The following is a 22,719-nucleotide window of genomic DNA, read 5'->3' as shown; positions in this document are numbered from 1 at the left end:
ACAAAAGTTCCCATTACCCCTTCTCTAACATCTTCATTGGTCCTTTCTTGAACGTGTGATGAAGGGGCTAAGAGACTGTGTGAGCACACAGCTGTGATGGGAGAGAAGTCTTCCTGTCATCGAGCATTCTGCTCCAAGGCCTGGTCCTTAGACTTTCCCCAGAACCTCATGTACTGTTTTACCCTGTGAGCCTGGCGAGGGGGAGGAAGAAGTAGACCTTGTCTCTCAGGGCCACAGTGGCATCAGCCAGCTCATCTGCAGTAGACCTGCCATCGCTCTGCCTAGAATTCCATAGGGGCTGGATGGGCCTCGGTGATGGCATTGGAACCCCTCTGCGCACCAGGAGGTAGGCAGAACAATGGTAGAGAAGGCCGGATCGGAGTCTCCCTGTCAGTTGGCCCAATGTTCTTTAAGTAGATGGGGCAGCACAGTTTTGAAGAGGTAAAGTAATTTGCCTACAGACACAAACCTGCCCAGAGCTACAGCCCAGCGCCCAGTCACTGCACACTTATCTTGAATTCCCACAGCCTGGGCACGGAGACCTGTATTTAAGAGAAGCAGAGGTCATTAAAATGTGCAGGAATAGAGCTCCGCAGACCTCTTGGTGAGAGGTGTGGGTGAAGCACATCCTGTCTGGGCTCCAGTTTCATTCCTCATCAGGGGGTTCACCCTCCTGCAGAGCCTCTTTCTCTCTCTCTCTCTCTCTCTCCTAACAGATTTCATAGCTGACTCTGACCTTGAACACCATTTCCTCCTCATCTCAGCCTTCAGAGAAAAAAAAAGGATCAAACACCTCACTTTTGGGATTCCTGAACTATTGTCGAGAGAATAACAGACCCTAAAAATGTAATTTCTCAAGAAACATTCGGGCCCTGTGTCAAGAGGCTGAGCAATTTCAAAGTCGTTTGAGCTGCTCTTGAAAGGATTTCTGTGGCTGTTGTTGAGGGCTGTACCCAACGGAAGGGGCCGCATTACATGTTCTTATTAAGCCCGCCTCTGATCACAGCTCTGGTTTGCTCTGGTGTCTTTGACCCAAGCCATTACCATAACAGTGAATGTTGTTCTCAATAATGGCTGTTTGTTGGGCGCTTGCCTGGAGTCCTGTGCTGTGCTGTGCTGTGCTCACAGCGGCATCTCATCTTGCTCCTACATAGATGTGACCCTGGCATTCAATTCTCTGCCATAGTAAAGAAAGAGCAGGAGATAGGAGCACCTTACAAATAGGGTACTGGGGATCAGGGAGGAACTGCCCTGAAGGAACACAGAGCACAGAGGGTTAGAAGTCAGGATTTGAACTGGTATTTGATCCTTCAAGGTCTGTCTACCAGCATGAGCCCATGGATTAAACAGTTTCAAGGTCTCAAGGAGACGTCGGATTGGGACAGGCACACTTATTTTCCTACCTGCCAACAGCTGTTCCTTTCAAACAGCTGCTCTTACCTGTGAGTGGAGATTTGTGATGAGGGGTTCATCCAGCAGCGCCCCAAATGCTCACCATTGCTGTCCAAATGCAAGGGGTACATTCATGCATCTTCAGTGTGGGATTAAGATTATTCTTGGCCATGCTGAGACTGCCTCTCGTGAATGGCATCCATGTGCCTTTGGAGGGACTGAGGGGACACTTTTCACCCTTTTCCTACCATGTGGGGGATGTGGAAATCAGAGACGCGTCAGTGAGGAAGACGCAGATGTTGAAGTGGATGCACATCAGGTTCCAGGGCGGAGTTCAACATGGCGACTAAGGAGTGAGGCGCAGGAACTAGACTCTTTGAATCCAGACCTGGACTGCCTACTGTGTGTTAAAGGGTTGACTGTGTCCTCCAAAGTCACCTGTGAGGACCCCCGTCTCACCACTACGGAGGTGACCTTTGTTGGAAATAAAATCCTTACATACAGAATCCACTTAACGTGAGGTCATTATTGGGCTGGCTTAACACAATCAACAGCACAGCCTTATGGGAAATGGAAGATGATACTTACAGAGAGAGGAAGTGGCAGAAGGGAGACATGACACTGAGAGCAGAGACTGGAGCTTTTCAGCTGCCAGTGAAGATGTGCTAAAGATTTCCAATAACCCCAGAAGCCAGGACAGAGGTGTGCAACCAACTTACGTTGCAAAGACCATGAGAACTTGCCACTACTCCACTCAGACCTCTGGTTTGGATCTAGTCCCAGAACTGTGAGAGAATAGACTCTTGTTGCTTGTGGTCGTCCCATCATTTGTCTGTCTGTCTGTCTCCCCCCTCCCTCCCCCCCTCCTTTCCCTCTCCCTCTCTGTCCTCTCTGTCCTCTCTCTCTCTCTCTCTCTCTCTCTCTCTCTCTCTCTCTCTCTCTCTCGGAGGATGTTCAAGACAAGGTTTTTCTATGTAGCTCTGGCTGTCCTGGAACTCACTCTATAGACCATGCTGGTCTCTAACTGAGACACTCACCTGCCTCTGCCTCCTGAGGGCTAGGATTAAAGGCATGTGCCACCTTGCCTAGCTCCATGAGTCACTCTTCATGATATAGGGGTCATATGCCTTCCCACGCTTTTTATTTGGCAATACTCAGAAGCCTTCCAGGATTGGTCAAAGAATGAATAACTCATGACAGCACTGAACAGATGCCTGGCACCCAGTGAGTGCTTATGGACGGTCAGCACATCCTGCTTCTGTTTGCATTTTTCACATATGGGGCCTACAACTTTAATTTGGTTCTCAGCCAGGTTACACCTCCCAAATCAAACCAACCAACCATCCAAACAAACAAACAAACAAACAAACAAACAAACAAACCAAAATGATAACCAAAAAATCAAACAACAACAAAACCTGAATACTGAGTACTGAACTAGGCTTACCATCTCACTGGACTGCACCACAGAAGAGGTACGGCCAATGTAGGCTCAACAGCTCCATGCACCTACCCGTCCACCATCACCCTCACTTGATGACTGCCTGTTACTCCCTGATCTGGGTCAGGGGGAAGATGCTAGAAGTGTTTGCTATCCTCCTTCAAGCTTAGATAGTTTGAGGTACTCATGATACAGGCACATCTCACCATCTAGGTACAAATATTCATTATTTGTATGATGATATATAATGGGAAAACTCATCTCTGTTACATATAAACTAAAGAATGGCCATTTTTACTCTCTCCTACTGGAGTTATCTGTGGACCTTCCCTGCAGTGTGTGTCCCAAAAGACTATGAACGCCCAGCCATTTGACCAAGTTGGTAGGAAGAGCTTAGAAATCCCAGAACTACAGAATCTTGGGGACAAAGACTCAACAGCACCCAGTCCCAGGGAAGTGCTCATTTGGAGAATCAGGGTGGGATGAAATCATCCCAGTGTTTCACACTAAGGTGGGAAATTGTTACTCCAGCAGATTACAGCTCTTGCTAAGCCTTGGATCTCTCTGTGGCCAGGCCAGCCACACAGCAGGCAGATGACCCTGTGAACGAGTACTGTTTTATGCTATGAGAACAGGCTCTATGCCAGCATTTCCTTTGTGGTCTCTGCTGCTGGAGTAACCAGCCCAGGTCGGTATTCAGATCCACACGAATACTCAGCCAAGTTCCTCAAAGAAAAACACCTTTCTACATCCATGTAACATCTCAGTTTCCCTGACATGACAGCATAAACTCCCCCAAGCCATTCAGAGAAGCCTAGGGAGCAAGTCTCACACAGGCAAGTGCAACAGGCTACAAGCTTGAAATCTCCAAGAGAGTAGCTTGTCCTGGACAGTAGAGCCCTCACCTACAGAACTCAGAGACACCCAGGAGGCACAGGCAATGCTAACCCCTTGACTTCATGTTGTGATGAAGTGTGCTGTGAAACAGGGCCTGCTACTTGCCCATACTAGGAGGTTGGTGCCAACGATTGATTTGGTTTCTAAGCGGGTTCAATCCTTTTGACTGATGACGATTGGCTTGTTGATATACCCAAACGTAAAATTTTAGAAAGGTCACCTTCTGGTGAAAATGAACTTCTCTTTCCAATAGTGAGTACAAATGGCTGTAGTTGCCAGGTGGGTGGGTAACCTGCTCACATGCACAAATCAGAGCAGATTAGAATGAAGACATCATCTAATTTAAATTTTATGTGTGTGTGTGTGTGTGTGTCTGTGTCTGTGTCTGTCTCTGTGTGTCTGTGAGTGTATGTGCACCACATGCATGCATGTGCCTTTGGGTACCAGAAGAGGGTCTCAGAACTCTAGGAACTTGAGTTACAAGTAGTTGAGCTGCCTGGTGTGAGATTTGAATCTGGGATCTGTGCAAGAGCAGAAAGTACTCTCAATCGCTGAGCCATCTTTCTGGCCTGATTAAATCATTAAATTACTGGCAATCTTTCATCTGCTTGCTTCTGAGGAGGAAATGGCTATGTCTGTGAATGCCTCTCCTCATGCATGCCTCTCCTTCTCATGCATGCATACATCTGCATGCATCACTTTCCTTCTGCATGAGTGCTCCTCCTGCATGCATGCCTCTCCATGGCTATGTCTACACACATGCCTCTCTGCCCGCATGCCTGCTTCTTCTTGTCTTTTCTTCTTGCCCTCCAAATGCTAATATGGGTTCAGTCTTGGTCAGCATAGTGATTAGATACTGATAGTTTGGGATACTTCTCCCAGAAAAGAGGCTGGGAGAAGAAAGGATTGAAATCTTCTCTGACTCTGACAGTAGAGAGGCAGGTCTAAGTTTGTCTTATGTTTTGATAATGGAATATCTAAGGCTGTGTAATTACGAAGGGAGGGTTGTTGTCTTGTGGTACTGAACACTAAGTCTGAGGTGGAGGGACTGCTTCTGATGAGGGCTTCCCTGTGGTGTCCTAGCACAGCAGAAATTCTATACTGGGTGGGGTGCAAAGGCCTCCTGCTCCCATAAGGCACTAACTCATCTAACCCAAGTTTAACCCATAGGCCCCATCTCCACAGGCTCCCAACACATAGGTTTGGGATTACCTTTCCAACTCATAAACTTTTAGGAGACACATTAAAGACATGGCAGCCACCAACTCTGGGAATCCCACTAGCATCCTTCCGATGGACACTTAGAAATATTTCAAGCCAACAGCCTTTACAACAACCCTAGAGGGCCCCATCATAGTTCCATTTCCTCTGCAAATATGATTAAGTCAGCAGGTCTATGCACAGGCTCCCAACTACCCAGAACCTACAAGAGAAGGTAACACTTCTAACGCAAAAAAACGTGCTGAATATGAATCACCCTCAAATGGGATACCCCACCGTTCCTTGCTGTGCTATGGCTGTTTGAAAACCAGAGTGATGCTGGCCCTGTTTAGTCTAGAAAAGGGCACCTCAGTCACTCCCTTCAGCTCCATTGCTTGCCTTCCAAATGAATCATCAAGATATACATCACAGCATCAAACAGGGCAGGTTTGATACCATTAGTTTTTCTGATTATCCCCAGCACTTGATGTGAGAGCGTGTAGAGGACATTGTAAGTATTTACAGAGGACTCTGATTGGAGAGTTGGGTTTGGGCTCCAGGAAGCTCATCCTACATCTCCCACAGGCGAGGCAGGATCTGCCACACGTGAACTGCAGGAGAACCCCACAGGGACGTGGGACGACTGTGGCTCCAAGCTGGGACAACTGCTCCGGGAAGGAGCAGCATGGCGGAGGTGCCCTGAGCTTGGAGTGTCTATAACGAAAGCACCTTTAATTATTCATCAACATGAGGGTTTAACACTATTTATAGTATTAAAGTTAATCATTTATTTAGTACAGTTTCTCCAAAAGAGCTCAAGCTAACCTTTATCATGCTCATTAAGCAGCGACTCGTAATAATTAGCACGTGTTCCTCTTCTGTCTCTTGGTTAGACCGTGGCTCTCCCAAAGGCATGGCTGATATCTGGTTGGCTGTTTTGTCCTGTGCTTAGAGCAGTCTTTTACATAGTAGGTGTTTACTGTATATGCATGAATCAAACACATCAATTTAGACCTTTCATTTCATGCTCAAAGACGCACAGACAAGACAGTATTTTGAGGCTTAAGCTCAGTTAGGTTCAGTTCCCAAGTGTAGGCTATCTTCCACACCTATCAGTGACAGACTGAGGCCTTCTAGAGACCTTTACACGGGGATTTGGAAAGCCCTTTCACCACTAACCCAGCTGTGAGACTCACACAAGCACTGACTTACCCATTGATCGAGAAGTCTCCACATGTGCTCCTTGGATTCCCTGATCATCCGTGCTCTGGGACTATGAAACCCATGAAATTGTATGCACAGATGTGCACAGCCCAAGTGTATACTCACATCTGGTGAGAGATAGATTTAACTAGTTTCCCTAAGGATTGCATAATGAAAAAAAGAGTTAAGAACCCATCTCTGATTCTTTTAAAACTGGGATAGTGGCGGGAGAGATAAAATTAGGCATGGTTTGCATGTAAATCAAAGATGTTTGCACCTTGGTTACCCCTTCCGCCCACACTCCTTCTGGAGGCTCCTTTATTAGACCCTTTTCTCATCTCTGTCCCAGGCTCCCAAACCAAATGGCTCTATTTGCCAAGACTCAGACCTGCCAGTTGGCTCATGACCACGGTCCATTTCAACCCTGCGGTCAAGTCCTTTTTCCTTTCTATCTTCTACCAAGAGTAGCATGGTAATGTGCAAAACTTCTCAAAAGGTCCCAAACCAATGCTCATTTCTATTTGAACTTGCTTTCAGACTAGTTTTAGGGCAATGTTTGAGAATGGGAAAGCAAGTCTCTATGAAGGGCTTGCAGAGGTAGTAACCATAGGTTCTGTGGTCCTGATTTGTACAGGGCAGAATATGTGTGAGTAGATACTGGTCCCATAGCCAAAACCCCAGCCTAGCAGAGGCAGAATAGACCACTATGTGTTAACAGACATTCAGTGAAAGTTATGTATTCTCGCCCTTCTGCTTGTCAGTCAACTGTCACTACGCCTTCTCTTCAAGTCCAAAAGTTTCTATTCTAGACTCACCGAAAATACAGTTGTAGTTGGATGTGATCTCACGTTTGTAATTCTAGCACTGGGCAGGCAGAGGCAGGAGGGCTGCAAGGCCAGCTGGGGTGGTGCAGTAAGACTCTGTTTTGGTAAACACGTTGAAGAAAAAAGATGGATGGAAGGGAAGGGAAAGGAAAAGAAATGGGGGTGGGGGTGGTGTTATTAGATGTGGTAAAAATCAGTCATCTCTGTTGTGTTTTGACTGACATTTTATGTAAATTGTCAATACGGTCAGCCCAGAAAAAGCGGCCCCTTATAAGAGGATAATGTTTGATTTTTGCAAGTTCTGATTTCTCATCGGCAACATAACAGGATGAAATTTCAGTGCACGGACAGTCAAATCCAGTGTCACTCTGTGGCCCAGGGTTTACTTCTCAATCTGAATTGCATAGGCAACTCATCTAGGACCCTGTTTAGCACACATTCCAGCTCAAGGGTTCTGGGTGGGCCGTGAGATTTCAAAGTTCTGGCAGACTCCAGGCAATCAAGTGCTATTAGTCTAGGAGGCACATTTTTTTTCTTTTTGAATCAGGGTCTAAACTGCTGTTTTGGAACCACAATGAAGCAAATTTGGCCAATTTTAAAGGAAAAGAAAAGAGAAGAGAGATTGCAGGTCCGCTTAGGGATGCCCTCCCTAAGGCTGAGGAAGATGGCAGGCGACTGTCGATGTCTCACAGTCAAACCATGTGTTTAAAAAGAAAACTTCAAAATCTGACTCCGTCACTCTTAAAGTTGGTCCCCATAGTAACAGCAGCATCTAGAAACCCTTTGAGCTCCAAGCCTAAGCCTTCTGCCTCTGAAGGGTCTCCTGCAGTGCCCCTGGGTGATTCCGGAGCATGCTCAGGCACAGTGACACACAATAATTCAATATAGATCACCAATATCCATAGAATTGGTGAGCATCCACGGAGGGCAGCTATGACCTCAGCTGAGACTTGAATGCTTTCTCTCTGGGCGCAGGCTCTTTTCTGCATTGCTTCCCCATTAACTAGCAGCCCCAGAGAAAGTTCAGTTCTGAAAGCCAAGGCTCAAAGCGGAGTCTCAGAGACCAGAGTTAACTTACTGGGGACAACCACCGTGACTCCAACATGATGGGGAAATAATCTATTTATCAGAGGACCAAGAATGTGAGCTTCCATTGAACCCCATCTCCACAACTCTGGGGAAAGCACTAAAAAGGAAGGAAAACAACACTCAGGTGTGAAACAGATTATAGTTCACAGCTGGAGGCAAAGAAGTTGCAATTCTATCCAATTACACCAATTTAATTGGGTGTTAAAAATATCTCAGGTCCCAACAGTAGTTTTTGGCCAGATGGAGCTCTGCACAGAGAAGAATTGGTATGTCTATTTGTTAAGAATTGTGATTTGGGAGCTAGAGAGAGGGAGGGGGAAAGGAGAGGGAGGGGAAGAGGGGGAGGGGGAGGGAGGGGAGGGGAAGGGGGAGAGGAGAGGGGGAGGGGGAGGGAGAAGGAGAGGGAGGGAGGGAGGGAGGGAGGGAGAGAGAGAGAGAGAGAACCTGAAACCTAGTTTGGATGTTAAAGATGTCAAGGCTCTTCTCAGGGATTTGAAAGAGCGCAGCTGGAAGCCACCACCTGTGGATTCTTTCAGTCATAGGTCACTAGAGGAACACATAAACTTTGTATTCTTCCACTCTCTTCTTAACGATCAACCCTCTCAAACACATAAAAAAAGAATAACACAGTCTAAATGTCTAATGTGAGGAGAAAAGTCGGGAGCCTTGCACTAAAGAGGCAATGCCACATCCGTGGCAGCCAGCACAGGTGTTCATGAAGAACTCCTTAACGACACATGAAATGTTCGTGATGTTAAATAAAGCCCATGAGATCAGTGGGCTGGGAAGATGGCTCAGCAGGTCAGGTGCTTGCCACACACAGAACTGAATTCAGATGCGCAGTGCTCATGTTAAAAAGCCACATGTAACTGTGTACACCAGTAGTCTCAACTTTGGGACACAGAGACAGAAGGGACTTACTTGGTGGCTCAGTGGCCAGCCGGTCTAGCTGCCACAGTGAGCTCAATGTTCAGTGAGAGATCATGTCTCAAAAAAATAAGGTGGAACACTGAGTTAGGAAGACGCCCAGTACCAGCCTCTGGCCTCCATATGCACCTTTGCACACCTGTGCACACCTGTGCACACATGTACACACGCAAACACACACACAGACAAAATCATGTGACACTCTAAACTACATCCAATGGGCAAAAAAAAAAAAAAATAGCAGCAGAAATTTTAAAATGCTGTCTCTTTAATGATGAGTTAATAGTCAAGGTTTTTTGTCAATTTTAATTGTATTTTCCTGAATTTTGTGACCCAGCATACTTTTTCCTTCCCACAGAGAAACAAAAGCAGACAGTAAAAAGGTAGTCACACTTTTAGATGTGCTGTGCTGTGTTGGTCTGACTGGTCCATCCCCTGCACTGGCATGCACAGTTTATTTTATTTTCCCCAACTGTCTAGGCTGAGCCAGTCCAGTAGCCTGGCTTTCTCTTCCCTCTGCTCTTAACCAATCCGATCTCTTCCCAGCCCTCTACCCACTATGAGTGGAAATTTCTGGTTTCTTTGGAAACTCAGTTGTGTCATGTGATGTTTTTCTGGAAATTGTCTTACGAGAGGATGTTTTTGCTCCAAAGTAGACAGGATTTTGCTGAAAACAGACACGTGGTATTTTTCTGGAAGCTGCCTAGAAAAGGGGCATCTGATGTTTTGCTAGAGTGAAAGCCTGAGAGAACACGTGATGTTTGGAAGGGGTGTAAGTATAACCCAACAGACAGTGGACCACCCTGTGGCCTTGGTTCACCTTGCCACTCTGCTGGTCCTTTCTTATGCTGGTCTTTGCTGACAATGCAGTGGCATTGGCTGACCTTGCCTTCTTCGCTGATCGTCATGTGTCATGACCTCACAGAGGGGAAAGCACCAAAAATCTTCTCATGATATCCCCACAGCTTCCTCCCTCGGGCTGATTGACAGCAGAGCCTTTCGGTTTCTTCTGAATCAGAACGAATTGCTGGTCCATGAATGGTGTTTGGGAGAGGGTGGAGCTCCTGCCGCTGATTCATATGAACTGAACTCTTGATATCCTGACAAGGGAGACTGGAGTCGCCCAAAAGAACTATTTTTTTTTTTTTTTTGTAAACAGGCCTGCATCTCCCTCTGCCCTATTAACCTTTCCTTCCACTACGTCTGGTTGGTAGTGAAGGGAAGTTAAAGCATTTAAGAACCCTTATTAAAGTAGGTTTGCTTTCTAATCTGAGCCTTCCCTGCTGGGCTCTGTATTCTTCCATGGACACTATGGGGAACGTTCCAGGCCCAGAGCTGACTTTCTCTTCTGACTTCCTGGACCACCTGTCTTGTCTCTACCATGGGATGCAAAGGGTGCTAATATCAGCATGCTCTCTCTGTGGACCACTTACTCCAGAGCCCCAAGGGCTGCGCTGAGCCATTTCCACAGCTCCTCATGTGATTCCAACATGTAGCTAGGACTGAGAATCCTGCTAGTCAAGTCTCCTATTAAGCACACTCCAGCTACCCTGGTTCCAGATTTGTTAAGTCAGTCCGTACAGATAACAAAAGTCTCCGTAAATTCCAGTGTTCCAAAGCTGAACCGTTGTAATTATCAGTGACAATATCACCCTTGTCTCTGAAGTGCTCTTGGACCCAGACTCTGAACCTTCACTGGGTTGACTCAGGTATGCTTACTTTGAATTCTAGCAGGGATGTTAGCATAACACTTTAGACAGTTTGTGGGAGCTGGAGGGACAGAAGTCAGGAACAACACTTGTTCTCCCAGAAGACCCAATTTTGATTCCCAGCACCCACAGGACAACTCACAGCCATCCACAACTCCAGTCCCACGGAATCTGGTGCCCTCTCCTGACTTGTGCAGACACTGCATGATGCACATACATAAACGCAGGCAAAACACCCATGCACACAGAATAAAACTAAGTGCATCTTTATTAAGACACAAATTATCTTAACATTTGCTCTTCAGACGAAAAGTGACTAATTTTTTGAGGATAAGAATAGCCCAAATTTTGCACTGTAAAGTATATTCCTTGCTCAAATACAAATTCAGTCAGGAAAAAAAATGTATTTTATTTGCTAACACATGAATCAGAGAAGGGGCTTTCATCCTTGAATACTTTTGTTTCCTGTCTAATTCTAGAAGGCTGACCTCGTTTAGTCGTGGCTGGACTCTCAGAATGACTTGAGTTATTGAGTGTAGAATAGATTTATCTACAGTCATTGGGGAGGCACTGGCACTGACAAGCTTGAGGGGACAAGTTACAGAGTTGCAGTTGAAGTCAAAAGGGAAATGCTGCTTCTAGGCTGCACTATGGCTTGGGAGGCTCTCACCTGGCTCAGTGGTTCACAGAACAAGCAGGTTCTGTGTGCGGATCTCACCTCTCCCCGCTGATGCGTGATTTCAGGCAAGGTTGCTAGCTTCCTCAAGCATTTTCCTCATCTACAAAGTGCAGATACTAACGTATTTCTATCAAGTTAACTAGTCTAAGGATTAATTAAAACCATGTTTATAAAATTCTTAGCATAGTGCATGGGTCAGCATTCTTACTATTAGAAAATATTGATTTGTTTCAGATTCATCAACAAGCCAATGGCTCATGGAATGGCGTTGCTGGCCCCTAAGTGATCACAAGACGAGCAGGCTGGAATGTCTAGAAAGAGAGGAAACAGCTGACAGGTAGGAAGATGCTTCTAGAACTTCAGACTGAAGACAGTTTAAATAAGGCAGCTCTTGGACCTCAGCTGGTGGAATTCTAAGCAAATCACAACCAAGTGGCTGGCCTTGCAGGAGGGTTTTACATACCTGAGTGTGTCTCCTAGCAAATCCAAGAGGGTGAGGGCCGGGGTCACGGCAAACACTGGGGTCTTTGGTCAGCCTCAGCTGCTGGAACCAAGGGCCAGCATAAGTCTTGTGTGTCAGTTTTCTTCAAATTCCTGCAGGTTAAAAATCATGTTTCTCTCTCAGCTTTTTCTACCCTGGGGCACGTCGGGATCACTGTGTCTGATGTTACCCACAACCCTTCCTGCCAGAACAGGAGACACTAACCGGACTTGATTTTTCAGTTTTTCAAAAACAATTTTGAAAAAAAAAAAAATCACCCGGGACGGCCTCCTCCTCTCTGAATGTCAGTCTGCCTGCCCATGGCAGTCCTCACAGACATACCAGCTGGTCCAGCCACTGTCAGCTTTCTGCTCAGATCGTGACAGGCTGCTGTTCAGGAAGGAGGAGGACACATAACCACACCAGGCAGTGTGGAACTGAAAACAGGGCTCTAACAGAATGTGCTCCTGCAACTGGTGGCTTGGGTCAATCCTCGAAGTCCATCTTCTGCTCTGGGAACAGCAGGTCCATGGGGAGCTCCCAAGCCTTGATCTGTGTAGAGCATAAGGACTCCCTAGCCCCACCACTAGGTGATGGGATTTCAGGGTGGCTCAGCATTGCTGAGTCCCAATACACACTCCTGTGATACAGGAACAGGATCTTTGCTCAGTTATGGTGGCTGAGAGGGACAAAAGAGATCTCAACATGAAGTGCCTGTCAGTCTGGGATGCACTGAGGATAACCTGGGTACTATTATCATTTGATATCTATTGCCAGCTGCCAAGACAGTCAAAGGAACAAAGAATTCCTTGAATGCCATCCACTCCACCAAAACTAAGCCAGAAAAGGCAGCTCATGAGCCCACGACACACAATTGGCACCATGATGTCCTGTGTTCCCACATTGCATCTGAGTTCTACTGCCAGGACCCATTCTATATTGAGGAAAGTGAGCTCAATACACGTCAGTGGCTCTTCAGTGGTTGAGGGGAAGGTGCTTCATTTGTTAAGAGTTGCGTAGAACTAGAATTGAGCGTCTTGGTCTGTTCACTTGGCAAACAAGCAGATGAGGTGAGAACACACAGAGAGGGACAGACAGAGGGCGGGCCTTAAGGTTTACACTTGGTCTCGTTCGGCTTTGGAAATTTTGGCACATCTGACAAACACATGGAGAATGGCCTTGTCTCCTGACTCCACCTCAGTGAGTGGGAATACGTGTGAGATTTCACACGTGATCGCTGAGGCCTGAGAGGAGGAGAGGAAAAGCATTCATTCTCTGGGATTCTTTGGGATGTTTTTCACTAAGAAAGATAAAATAAAATTGACATTCTCAGGACATTGTAAAGAAGGTCCCCATACCCCCTTTCCCACCCCTGTGTGGTATCGAAGTTTGCACAGCCATAAGCAGGAGAGAGATCTGGTCCTCATCTGCTGTGTTTGGAAATGCTCACCCGATTCCGTCAACAGATTTCGCCTTTATTTTATCTACCTACCAACATCTCAGCAGGACTGAGGGAAGGATGGTGTTTTCACACTCTTTGGAAAATTGGTTTTAAATGTTAGGGAATTTCTAATCTGCTTTTTAGAACCCTCAAGGCCAAGAGTCTTGAAAGGGCAGAGGTGAATATCTTAACATTGTGTTGAGTTTCCATTTTCTACATTACTTGACTATTCATACAAATTACTTGATAAGAACTTTTTTTTAAGTAGTCACATAAAGTCTGTGGGCATAGAGCCAGGTGCATGATGATCACGTGACTGGAGATGGGTTGAGACGGAGGCGTGGAGTAGATGCTTTGTTAGGAAGGACAGCCTCGCCTCCACCTATTCCCAACCCTTGTTGGCCACTTGTGTTCTCAGGGATTCAGCCAGCCTTAACCACATTGAAAAGTCATAGACCATTGACTGAGCGGGTATAACTGGGCTTCCATTCCGCGGCCCTCACAATCTCACTGTCTCTGTTGCTACTTCAAAGTGAGACTCAGAGGCAAAGGCTTTCCAGCTGGAGCTGTGAGGGGATGAAGGTGGGATTTCTGATTTCCAGTCCTGCAGTGTCAAGCTTACCCGGACGCTGAAGGGACTACCCTGTTGTTTAGCTTACAGGATTCTGAGCCAAGTTGTCTGAGGCTCTGGTATTTTGATAGTTGATCTTCATGGTTTACTCAATTGGATTATGAAGTACTGTGAGGGTGTTTCCGGAAGCTATCGAATCCTGAAGGCTCTGTGCTAATGGATGGGCCCATCTACTGATGGCATTGGAGGTGGATGTAGAGTGAGGCCTAGATGGAGAGAGTAGGTTACTGGGACATGCCTGGCTCTTTCCAAAGCCCCTTCTTCTGCTTCCTGGCTGGCATGGAGTGAACTGCTCTACTGTGGCACACCTCCTTACAGTGGGACTAACGCCTCCAAAACCAGGAGACCGCAATAATAATTCCTCCCTTTAAGTCGTTTTCCCAGATAACTGGCCACAGCAACCAGCAGCAGCAAATGCTGCTCACTTGGCTGTGCCCACACATTCTTGGTTCCTTCATCTCTAATGCTCAGTAAGGACCCCAGGGGCTAGTCCATGGAGATAGCAATAAGAAACGTGGAGGAGGGAAGAGAGAACGTGACATAAAAGATCTCGTATGATATCCCAGTTAGCTTTTTGTCACGTTGACACAAGCTAGAGTCATCTGGGAAGAAAAAAAAACATAAATTAAGAAAATGTCCCCATCAGATTGGCCTGCTATCAAGTCGGTGGGCATTTTCTTGATCAATAATTGAGGTTAGATGACTCAGCCTACTGTGGGCAGGGCAACCTTGGCAGATGGTCCTGGGTTGTATAAGCAAGAAATCTGAGCAAGCCCTGGATAGCAAGCCCTGGATAGCAAGCCAGTAAGCAGTGTTCCTCTCTGATCTCTGCTTCACTTTCTGCTTACAGAGTTCCCGCTTTGACGTCCTGCCCTGATTTTCCTCACGGATGACTGCGACCTGGAGCTGTAAGTTAGAATAAACTCTCTTCTCTCCAAGTTACTTATGGCCACGGTGTTTTTACCACAGCAACAGAACCCCTGACTAAGCCGCATGACTTAGGAATGACTGGGTATAAATGCATTTAAATTACTTACACTTTCCACCTTATTAGGATCTCCTGGTATGTCTTAAGTGACAGACCCAGTAGTCGTGGTTCTCTACTGCCTAGAGAAAGGAAGCTAGTGGGAGATGTGCTGGATTGCAGGCGCCTTATGGAATCACCCACGGTTCACAGGAAGTAAACACTGACTAGAAACACCGCCATACTTGCCCAAGAGCCCCAGCTAAAGGACTTCAGCTCCCTTCCGGGGACTTTATCAACATACCTTTTTGTGTGGAATAAAACACCTCTTGAAATAACATCTCAACTTGAGGAAAGATGTTTAAAAGAAATGGTCTTGAGGGGAAGAAAGCACACAGGGCTCCCGATGGCTCCCCGAAAGTCATAGGCTGTGTGGAAGCTAAAAGAGGCACTCATATCTTAGTCTTTTACAGTTCCACAATGCTAAGGTTTCTTACCACAGCTATGCACTGTCTCATCTTAAGACATGGAGATACCGGTCCTGTTCTCAGGAGCACGCTCTGTGGAAACTGCCCCTAGAACCTTCTCCACGATTAAAAAGAAAAAAAAAAATGGGAGGAAATTACTTCCTCTAGGCGGCCGTTCCAGGTGGGACACATTACTGCCATTCCTTACCTGAAGGATGAGCTTCGTTAATTCCACCTATTATTTATCGACCCACCCTAGAGCTACACCGTGAGTAAGAGCCAGGAACAGGCCCGGGGAGCCAGGCCTACAGACTGTGCAAGGGAGGTGCCTGCTTGGTCTGAGCATTTCTCTCAAGGAGGCCGACAGTGCGTTACCAGTTTGGGCCTCTGGTCCCGTCTTTATGACATGTGTTCTGGTGGGACAGGAGCCAAGGAAGCTCCTGGCTTCCAAGGAAGGCTTAAAGGCTCCAGAGGCCCGACCCAGCCGAAGGTTCTGGGAAGGCTTCTCTCCACATGCGACTTTGTGGCCGGGAACAGGGAGATGAGGAGCCGGACTGATGAGGTGAGAGGACTGGGATCTGGGCTGAGCACCCAGACAGGCCCTGAGGTTCCCAAGGACAGCCCAGCCTTCAGGAGCCTCAGAGCCTCAAGGGCAGACACAGGATGGGGCCAAGAAGTCACGTGGTAGCTTGAAGAGTGTGGGATTCTAAACTTTTCCCTGAGAACAGTTCAAAGTTCCTGAGAGGTTTCTCCTAACGGGCGTATTCCACTTGGCCCCACCCGGTCCAAACTCTACTCCTGCCAATTATGGGCGCCTTGTGATCCGCTTCATAGCAGAACCAAGCCACCCCAGAGAAGATCCTTTAAGCATGACAGCCTATGTTGCCTCTTCCCCTCTCTTTGTCTCTTGCTGTCTGGTAGAGACCATAAAATCTATCCAGGGAACTTTTGGCGAGGAACGCAAATTAAACTAATTGTTCTAGCCTCACAGCCTTGCCCAGAGCTTCAAAAGGGGCATCGAATACCACCACCCCGACCAGTGAGACAAGCGAATTAAAACTGGTGGGGCCAGAAGTGGCTGTGGATTTGCCAAGGACCTCTTGGCAGGTCCCAGGTACTCTGAGCGTCATGCTTTGGCTGGTAGTCAAGGGAGGACCCTCCCATGTCCTGTCGAAAACGTGTATTTATAGGTTTAATTATGTGAATTCACTTGCTCTTTGCTCAAAGAAAGTAGAGACAGGGTCGTTTTAATGCTCCACAGAAATGAAACTGTATTGAAGCCAGCCTGACCTCAGACTGAATGTCAGAGCCGTTGGGTTTTCCAGCAGGAACACAATACTTTTTATAGAATGGGAAGTCAATTGAAAAATCATTAAAAAGTAGAGTTGGGAAGGGCTCTGTGCTCACTAAGGTTAGGTCCCTAGAGCCACTATAGCCTTGGTCCCTGTGGGGAAGGGTCTAATGCTTTGTCCACTCAAAGTTTTAAATATCTCACCAAGGGCTCATTCCTGGGAATACCTCTCCCGGGGTGCCAGATCTCGCCCCGCGCATGAGTCAAGGCTCCTTCTCGCTCTTCGGCCTCACTCAGCTCAATGGTGTAGATAGGCGTATGCTGTGTTTGAAACAAAAGGCCTTGCCTTTGCTTCCCTTTCATCCCCAGGTCTCCTACCTGTGGAAACTTCCAGATCTGGAAGGGGGAGGGGGGAGGGGCAAGCCGAACAAGTAGCCATTCGTTCCGAAAGCGGCCATTTCAAGAAGCCAAACTCCAGGCCTGCAGCCTGCAGCGGACGTTTCTGCTCTGGGAACAGGCAGGATCCATGAAATCCGCCTTACTAAAAGCTCAAGGAACCAGCCCAGAGCTGAGCTGCCTCTTGCTTGTAGCTGGGACAGAAGGTGGCAGCATAGCATCAGGCTGCAAGGGCTGCGGTCCCGCTGAAGCTGGGGACCATCCTAACCCTCCCGGGGCATCCAGATTCCTCCTCTAGCGCCAAGCATGCCCTGCTTAGGCTAGGAGTGACCCGAAAATTCAGCTTTTAAAGGTGAACCTCGAACATCCAGAAGTGTTCGAACACAGTCTATTTTCTACGTTAAAAAAAAAAAAAAAGTCATGTCGCCAGAGTAAATCTGAAAGATACCAAATGTGTCATGGGGAGGGCCCCACATACACATATTCACAAACACGAACAGCCCATGTAGTAAATTTTTAAATAAATTCAGAATGCGTGCATCTTCCTTCCTTTACATTCTCCCGCCATCTCTGAATTCGCCTCTGCTCTTCCTGTTTTCTTTGGCTATTTTTTTTTTAAACTTGTTTGGTAGTGTTTGCATGTAGTCCTTCGGAAGCAGGGATCCACACAGTAAGCACTTCTGACTCAAGAGCCGGACCCCTGCTGGGTAGCCAATTAAATGCACTGCCCACCAGGGAAAGTGTGATATTTTTTATTACTTTCTAATTTCAGGCCCTGAAATGGCTTCAGTGATCAGAACATTTTTCCTGCCTAAGAAACCTAAAGGAGGCAGCGAAATGATGCCTTTGATTTGTATTTTATTTATAACGGTCCATACTGGCCAAGTGCATGCTAAGGATTTCCCCAGGGCCTCAGAGGGCTTCAGGAGTGGAAAAGCAAGACAAAGAAAGAAAAAAAAAAAAGCACAAAACTTTCTCTCCCAGTCGCCTTGGCAGAGCGGGGGAAACTGTCAGGAGCAGTGGGAACCGCTTTTCTGAGAAGTCGGTGAACTGAGAAAAAATGGATAGAAGAATTGGGACAAAACCATTTCAGTGGATTTAAATCTATTTAAACGACAAGAGTAAATCAAAGCCATGCCTCTTTCTCATTACCAGTGGCCCCAGTGGTGGGGCCTCATAAATGCTGGCTAAGGAAGACTTGCGTTCATTCCTAAGTACATTCACAGGAAGCCCCACCCAAGGTGGAAGGAGGCTCGCTTGTTCCCTTCTCTTCTAGAAAGCATCAGCCTGGAGCAGCAAGGCTTCGAGGGCAAGGAGGAGAAACAACCCGACTCTAATGAGGAAAAGAGAAAAAGAAGTCAAATTCCCCCTGAATGCCTGAATGTTTATTTATTTATCTTTGCAACAAGGTTTAAAATCTAGAAGAGCTGCTGGGTGAAACAAACCACACCAAGCGGCTCACAAAACACCAGAAGCTCAAATTCCGAGCCTTTCCAAATCCTACCCTCCTGCCGCTGGGGTCTTGACTGAAAGTCTTCTTTTCCCCTTTTTTCTTTTCCTTTTCTCCTGACTCACTTGTTTAGCCAGAGGTAATTCTGAATGCTTATCTGAAGTACCTCACTGGCATTCTGGGGGGACATTCCTACTAGTGAGGGCCCCCCTTAAAAACAGGAGCTGTTTCAATTCCCATTAAGCAATTCTCTGTGATGTAAGTCTTTTAATGAACAGTCAGCTCGCGTCGAGACTAACACGTTGAACCCTGCTTGCTAACGATTTTCACAAAATGTGATTCGGAAATTAAAAATCGCAATGTTGTAAGAGGCCGGCTACCGAGTGTTATTAGACAATGCTTTGCTAAGACGATCTTTCCTATCTCTTACGCAGAAACCCCATGGGAACGAAACTGTTTATCCTGACTGTGTACGGCCTCTGCAAGTGCCACTTTATCATAGGATTTAAAGTTCAACAACTTAGCAGACAGTATTTATTATTTAAGGAAAGGTTAAGTGTTTCTTCTGTGCTGCTCTGACTTCAAAATCACAAAGCAATACATCTCCTCCCTCTGCCCCCTTCTTTCTGCTTCCTTCCTTTTCCTCCCTTCCTTTCCCTCCGCCTTCCTTTTCCATCCCCCTCCCTCCTTTCCTTCCTTCCTTCCTTTCTTCTTTCTTTTTTTCTTCCTTCCTCCCTTCTTTCCTTCTTTTCTTCCCTTTTTTAACTTGCAAATTGGATACTGTCAACTTCTTAAAGTCCCTAACAATTCCCTACCCCTTCAGGAAAATTTAACTATATTATTTAAAATGGCCAAACTCCACTTTAAGGAAGAATATTCCATATAGCTTCAGCTAAAAAGAACGTCCCAGATAAAAATATCACCCCCTTTTCAAGCAGAGCCAATTTTACAATACGCGGAAGCACAGGCACTCGAGTGAACTCACAGACACACAACAGGGGATGGAATGCTGGGATGTTTCACCTAGGTGTGCCCTGGGCCTGTCTCACCCCAGCTCACAGAGGCCTCCAACTTCTGGCCTCTGGTATGGGACAGCGGAGTGTTGACCTCTGGGAAGCAGCACTATTTCCAATCAACCAATTTGGCAATGTTGTGTTTTACGGTTTCTAAAATTAATGCTAAATCTAAACAGAAACATTGCTGGTGTGGAACTGTGTTAGAGAAGACGTACATGGCTGGTGTGGAACTGCATTAAAGCGGACGTTGTTCACCTGGTCTCTTCAAATCCGTTCCTTACCAAAACTGACTTCCCAGTTTGTGCCCATCCCGTTTCGAAGGCCTAGTGTTAATTGATCTACATGTAATTAGGTACTGGGAATGACCACGTTTCCCAGGACTCTAGTTTAAACACAGGGCTTCAGAGAAGTCTAGAAGCTGAGAAGAGAGGGGGGAAGGTAGTGCAGAGATACGGGGAGGGGGAAGAGGCTTCTTCTAGCTCCCAGCTTCCCCCACTCTCTGAAGCAACAAGGAACAGAACGATGCTGGTTCAGTCCTTGCGTTGAGCAGAGCTACATTTTTCTAGACTCCTCTACGGAATGTCTTCCCTAATACCCACATGAATTACGAAGTTAACATCTAACCGGATGTCAGGGGTCTGCTCTCCCTGTCCATTGAATATGCACCCATCGTGCCCCTCGGGTTTGTCTGTTTTTGACCCGTTCTCATTTGGATGTTAAAAGGGAGTGGGGTTTCTTTTTGAGTCGCTTCCATTTCGCAGTTTTGGTGAATGGATCCACAAAACTCCAAAGAGCATGTGGACAGAACGGAAGTGAGGGAGGGTGAGGGAGAAGGTACAGAGAAGACCATACAAAACAAACCAACTACCTAATGACTCTCTTTCCCAAAGGGGACTTCTGGCCACCCACCTAACCCTCGGCCACACTTCCTGGGGTAAGCTATCTCCAGGAACACATCCCAGGAAAGCTTGGGGAGCGAGGAGAAACAATCTTTTCAGAAACATGGCTGATTCTTCAACATCTGCCTCTTGCACCCCCATGCCCCGCTTTCCACTCGACCGTTTTAATTTAAGATTTCCTCCATCATCCTGAATATACACAATTTTCTAAGGCAAAGGGCGACTCTTTAGAGTCCCCATGTGCCCATAAAACCCAACATTCGAGATTTTATTAATAATCATAAAAACATCAGTGCCCATCAAGATCACTTTGGAAAAGTAAGGGGCAATGTTGCCTTAGCGCTGGGATTGTCTGAGGCTGATGTGGAAGGGCAGAGGGCTAAGGCGGGACTTGATCTGCCGTCTCCCCTGTCAGTCACTGCTCACTCCTGAGGACAGGCCGTAGCTTGTAAGTGGCACCTACAGTCAGGCAACTCCCCCACAGGAAGTCTTCCAGTTTCCATCCCAGCAGACCGCAGACCGTGCCTTCATCTGTGACTTGGGGAGGCAAGAGGGCATCCAGCACTACATGTTTTCTATGTCATGAGGACGTCGTTTTTAGTAGTCTGGTAAGTTCCAGAATGGGGTTTTTAAGAGGACCCAGCCAGCCCTAAGCATCATTCAGTTTGGAGAACACTGGGAAGAGCAAGCATGGAGGTGACCCCCGCTCAGGGGGATCTGTAATTGGTTCTCAGGACTCCCCTGTGAGAGAAGCTGGACTGTGGGATCATGAGCCTCCACCAGAGGACGCTCCACCTGTCTTCTTCGCCGCGTACGGACTTTAAGCCTTGTAGTCTGACAAAGCTTTGGGCAGCGATATTCAAAATCCTTAACAAGTAAGATGTTCGCCCTCAGCTTTGGTGTTATGTTGACCAGTTGTCTGACAGAAACGAGGTAAACAACGGAGGATTGATTCTGCTATTCAAGGGTTGGGTTCCACTCCACGACAGCAGTGAAGGCTTCACGAACAGAGCACGTCATGGCAGGCAGGGGGTAGAGCAGGGCAGAGGAGCAACAGGAAAACAGGAAGGAGCTAGGGAACGCTGCGGCTCCACAGCAGGGGCGGAGGGTGGTTCTGGGTGATTCGCTTCCTCCCACAAGCCTCACCTTCCACAGTCCCATCATCTCCAGATAGTCTGTACACAAGTGAAGCTATCGCTGAATTAATCCATCCATTAGGGTCAAGGGTCCTCACAATCTAATCCTCTCTGGAAATTCCCCCGCAGACACAGCCAGAGATAACCCTTTACCAATCTCCCCTAAGCAAGCGGACAATCAAAATTAACATCACAGACATCAAGAAATGGACAGTGTTATACAAGGCAATAACCCAACCAATAGGAGAGTTCCGGTATAGCCGCTCAAATGTTTAATAATGTACAGGTCCTAAGGCACTTATGGCTTCCAAAGGCTTAATACTATGATTCCAGTAGTGAATGCTACTGACTACTGACCAGATAGAGGCTCTCCCTGTTACTTCACTTACATTCTGTTAAGCAGTCCTTCTGAGAGCTCTGTGACAGTGAGGACTGTTAACATTGCCATTTCACAAATGAGAGAACAGAGGCCCAGATATAAACCACCCATCCATGGTTACCCTTCCAGTGAGGAAAGGCCCATTTACCTGAGTGCCAGGTCTCAGGCTCTTGCTGTCTAAGAACCCTTCATTTTGACAGTGGCTCTATCTGAGTCTCTGACACACACACACACACACACACACACACACACACACACACACACACACCACTTACACACATAGTCTTAAGCTCAGCCTTGAATGTGGAAGGTAGGATAGGCATGGAATCACTATTACTCTTTGAGATCCAACTTCATTGGGTAAACAAGGCTAGACTAGATACACTCTCATCCTCCCTCCCTCCCTCCCTCCCTCCCTCCCTCCCTCCCTCCCTCCCTTCCCTCATACAGAAACTTAGAAGTTGGGATGAGGGAGGGAAGAAATGTGGACAGTAGTGTGAGTCCTCTCAAGAACAGGGCAAAGTACACAGGATTTTAAGACTGCATTATTAGAAGGGGTCTTATAGAGTGTCTGGAGACAGACAGCACCCACTGAGCTGTAGCGTCCTCCACTTAGCTTAAGATAATTGTCCTTGATTCTGAGTAAGCCAGGGTTCTCAATATTACCATCAGTGACATTACTAATGATACCCTTCCCCTGTCAGTGGCCAATGAAAATTTCTCCAGACAAGACCACAGGTACTCTAGAGACAAAATTACCACCACCCCTGCCTTGGGTTCATGTTACATTATAACACTTCTTCTGGA

General features: G+C 46.9%; 1 long non-coding RNA gene across 1 annotated transcript in view; it reads left to right on the top strand.

Moving 5' to 3' along the window:
• Positions 1 to 22,719, top strand: part of LOC103691380 (uncharacterized) — a 54,576-nt gene that overhangs the window by 16,351 nt on the left and 15,506 nt on the right. The window contains exons 2-3 of the long non-coding RNA XR_590740.4: positions 11,596 to 11,698; positions 14,765 to 14,822. This is a non-coding gene — a long non-coding RNA (uncharacterized LOC103691380). The remainder of the gene's footprint in view (positions 1 to 11,595; positions 11,699 to 14,764; positions 14,823 to 22,719) is intronic.

The sequence above is a fragment of the Rattus norvegicus genome, chromosome 1 (assembly GCF_036323735.1).
Source record: "Rattus norvegicus strain BN/NHsdMcwi chromosome 1, GRCr8, whole genome shotgun sequence".
Taxonomy (NCBI): Eukaryota; Metazoa; Chordata; class Mammalia; order Rodentia; family Muridae; genus Rattus; species Rattus norvegicus.
The sequence above is the reverse complement of the archived record's forward strand: the minus strand, read 5'-3'. Positions and strand labels throughout refer to the sequence as shown.